Source organism: Myotis brandtii, unplaced genomic scaffold (genome assembly GCF_000412655.1).
Source record: "Myotis brandtii unplaced genomic scaffold, ASM41265v1 scaffold344, whole genome shotgun sequence".
Classification (NCBI taxonomy): domain Eukaryota; kingdom Metazoa; phylum Chordata; class Mammalia; order Chiroptera; family Vespertilionidae; genus Myotis; species Myotis brandtii.
This window is the reverse complement of record NW_005363247.1, coordinates 3,730,760-3,735,430: the sequence shown is the minus strand read 5'-3', so window position 1 is coordinate 3,735,430 and position 4,671 is coordinate 3,730,760.

The window sequence follows — 4,671 nt, the reverse complement described above, 5'->3', positions numbered from 1 at the left end:
TGGTTCCTATTGCCAGATAAAAAGTTTTCTCTGAGGGGGGAAAACATCTCCAACCCTTGTGCTGCTTCATGTCCTGATACTGCAGGTGGTAGTGATAACCCTCTGGAAGAAACCGTACAGCTTGGTCTCTATTACAATTAATCCTCATATCATAAATTATAAAGTATCAAAGGAGATGCTTGAGACTATTAAAAGAAGACATGTCATTTACTACCCATTTTGGACAAGCATCTGCAATATTCGTTTCAAAATAACATAGATTATTTTTTCAATTACAGCTTTTGTGAATTTGCATGCCTCATTATAAAGTAATTCTGTAGGAGTTGAGGGATTACAATGTAGAGTCATTAACTCTTTCTTCAGAAGAAAACCACAATAACCTACAGAGAAATCATGAGAGTTGTGAATAAGACTTTCATGTTTAAGACACAGCCAATGGTTTATTTTTTCAATATATTTCTATTCACCTCCTAATCAGTCTCAAACTATTTTTTTAAAATCAACATATTCTTGATTGTTTCAGTTTAAATAAATCATGGCATGATCCTGAGAACTTGGCAAGAACATCAATGGTTTTACATCTGGCATCACACACCAGCTGCGTGTTGAAGGAATGAAAAGCTTTTCTATTTCTTTACCTTGCTTCATTAGTGAATACGTGGCGATGCATGCATTACCATGCCTGTGTATGCTCAGTGCCCCATATGGAGAGGCAACCAGCAATGTCATCAAATCTATGCATCATTTGCTATGATGCTGAACTTTCAAAAATAATAAGATCATATTTTTACTGAAATATGTGTATCTATCAATATCTTTTTATCAATAGAGCTATATATTTAATGTATATTGGTAGAACCTGTTGCAAAAGTCTCTAATGGAAAAATAACTTTAGCTGTCACAGTTGAACATATGTATAGTATGGTACCCATCTTCAAGTCATCATATAGTAAAAAACAATAATTTCTTTGCCAAATCTATGCCCAACACATTTTCTACTTAGTTCTTGACAACTATACTACTTACTGGAAAAAGTATCTGCACTATGAGCTTTGAGCTTTATGGTTATCTAATTAAAGAAATCTTTAGTGTCCTCAGCCTCATCACAGTTATTTGCCTTATATTTGCACATTGTAAGTTTAACAAGTAGTTCTCTTTACTGGTTATCTATTACTGTCTAACAAATTACCCCCAAAATTTAATAGCTTAAAACAACAACAATAATCTTCTGTCTTGAGGTTTCTGGATCTCTCATGAGGTCATAGTTTAGGTTCCAGAGTTGCAGTGATCTTAAGGTTTGACTATGACTGGAGGATCCACTTCTAAGATGGCTCACTCATATGATGGGCAAGTTGTCACTGACCCTTTTGGCAAAAGGTGTCAGCCCTTTTAGTGTGAAACTTTCTAGAATGCTCCTTAAATGACCTCATGATATGACAGCTGGACTACCCCAGAGTGATTGGTCCAAGAGATCAAGGCAGAAGAGGTACTCACTGTCTTTTAGACCTAGCCTTGGACGTCACATTCAACCATTTCTGTCATATTATATTGGTCATTCACACCAAACCTGGTACAACATGGGAGGGGACTATACAAGGTCTTGTATATTGGAGGTTTTTGAGGGTCATCAGTCAGCGGTTCTCAACCTGTGGGTCGTGACCCCTGAAAATACATCCTGCATATCAGATATTTACATTACGATTCATAACAGTAGCAAAATTACAGTTATGAAGTAGCAACGAAAATAATTTTATGGTTGGGGGTCAACACAACATGAGGAACTGTATTAAAGGGTCGCGGCATTAGGAAGGTTGAGAACCACTGCAAGGCTGGCTACCACATCCTTTTTTTTTCTAGTTCTGACATTTTTATAACACCATAATTCTGCTTCAAACCTGATACCATTTTTATTTATTTATGTATGTATGTATGTATTTATTTATTTATATTAAATCTATTGGGGTGACATTGGTTAATAAAATTATTAGGTTTCCAGTGTATAATTCTTGAAACCACACTCATAAAAATTATTTCCAAATTTATAAGCTTCCATTGTACATAAACTTTTACTTTGTTGAAATCTGATTTTGCACAAGTTCACTTTTCTATCTTCACTGAACATTAAAATGGAAGCATAAAAGTAAAAATAAAGGTTCTCATCCATAAGAATTTAATTAATCTAAAATTTATAAGCATGTCCACATTTAACTAAAGAAAAAATCTATTTGATCTAACAGCAAAGCTATTTGTAATCTACTGAAAGCACTTAAGTAATAATGAAAACAAAAGTTCACTTTAACTCATTGGTTAAAATTATAGATCAGGAACAGTAATTATTTGGAGAGATTTTGCTATTTCATCTCATTCAATATTCTGAGGTAATATCAATCATTAATCTCAAATAAAATTATTTTTAAATTTAAAAACAGCTTTTGCATATGACTGTTCTTCTGAAAGCTTTTAATTAATGACACATTAAGGCAAGAAAATGATCTATATCAGTGGTTCTCAACTTTCCTAATGTCGCCACCCTTTAATACAGTTCCTCCTGTTGTGGTGACCCCCAATTTCATTGTTACAAATTGAACATAATTAAAGCATAGTGATTAATCACAAAACAATATGTAATTATATATGTGTTTTCCGATGGTCTTAGGCGACCCCTGTGAAAGGGTTGTTCGACCCCCAAAGGGTTCGCGATCCACAGGTTGAGAACCGCTGATCTATATGTTTGTTTTTCAAGCAATGAAAAGGAAATGTTCATGTAGAACTTTACCACCAAGCTATTTTTATAATTTCTAACTTGGCACCCAACCTTATTAATTCAACAGATATGTCTGAGCACCTGTTGCTCTGAAATACTTTAGGGATATAAAGAAACTAAGCCAAGGCCTTTGGCCTCAAGGAACTTAAACCTGGTTAGGTTGATAAGGCAGGTTAACACATACTTTAATGCTAAACATTGTGCAGTAAGTTTCATAAGGGAAGGAAACAGTGGTCTATGAATTAGGGGAGAGAGAAAGCAATTCTAATTGGTAAACAGCAAAGCATTATGGAATACTGGCATTTGAGCTGCCTCTTTAAAGATGAGTGGGTTTCAATAGTGGAAGCTGATAGGGTGGTTATTACTATAAAATAATCAGCAAAATCAAATGCCGGGAATCATGAAGTTACTAATACACACCAAGGTGGGCACATTCTCCCATAACCTCCATATTTCAAGGTAAGAGCCGAGGTAGATTCCACTCCTCTGATGATGCTATCCTTCTCTTTCATCCTTCACCCAGTGCAACCCTGTCATTGCCTTCTACTGACTTTTGTTCACATTATCTGAGTCTGGTTTTTGTTACATTCCATACTAAATTTACACAATATACTTTCAGAAGGTTCTTTTTTTCCTTCTGTTGTAATTAACCATTGAGGGTTTCTGTATAGGACTTAAAATTTAAATTATTCTGATACACTATTGTGTCAGCTTGTATTTTCCAACATGGCCACAAAAATACCCTGAGCTGAGGCCCAGCCCCAGTCCCAGCCACCATCTGACTGCTACCACAGACTGAGGTCAAGTGAGAACTGCCTAACTGAGTCAGTCTATCCTAGAATCATAAGAGATACTAGTGAACAGACTGTTGTTGTTTAAAGCCCCTATGCCTTGGGGTGATTTTTTTGTGTGACATTAGATAATTAAGAAACATTCTGGCATCTATAACAAAATCCTAAAACATGTAGTATGGTCCTTGGGATCAGGTGGTGAGCAGAAAGGGGAAGAACATTGAAGGACTGTTAGTGAAAACCTAAAAAACCTCCACGAAAGCGTTAGTGAAAGCCTAGAGGGCCTCAAGGAGGCTGTCTGTGAAGACTCAAGCAAACAGAGAAATGTCACTGGAAGCAGGAGAAAAGGCTGTACTTGTTACGTAGTGATGCAAAGTTTTGCGCCACCGTCACCTGTGATCATGTGAAAAATGGGAAATGTACCTAATGCACTCAAAGATCTAGCTTTTTCAGGCAACACTGAAATTGCCACATGGCTTCTTCTCACTGCCTATGATGAAATGCACAAGGAAAGAGATAAGCTAAAGAGTGAACTGTTAAATATAGAGAAGCCAAGACTGCTGGGTTTGAAAATAAAATGATTTCTTATTCCCAACCTCTCTAGACAGCAAATGATTCTAAAATTAAAAGTAGCTTCTGGGCAGAGATGAAATCCAGTGCAGGAAAACAGCATCTAAAAATGAAACTGAGGGCATGGTGGTGAAATTCTTTATTAAGATTTTCAGAAAGATCTAATGTGGTACCTCATAGAACCTTTCAATCAGACCAAAAGCTTTTGAAGGATCTCCAGAGCATGCCTGTAGAGCCTCTCAGTTAAGTAATTGAGACTTCAAGAATCTTAAGGCTATCGTACCACAACAGCGTCCACTGAACCCAAGGTAGAGAAGGGCTTAGCCTGAAGAAGTAGGATAATAAAGCGATGCATTCAAATACACCCAAACACCCAATGTGTTTAAGAGAATTATTCTGGTAGAACCACTGACAATTGCGACTAAAATGGACAGGTAAATACCAAGAATAGGATTTTGGACCCCTACTACTTTATAGGCAGGAACCAGACTGAGAAGGCTACTCAACTGCAAACTCTGCTTTTCTTAATGGGGGAGTGGAGGTACG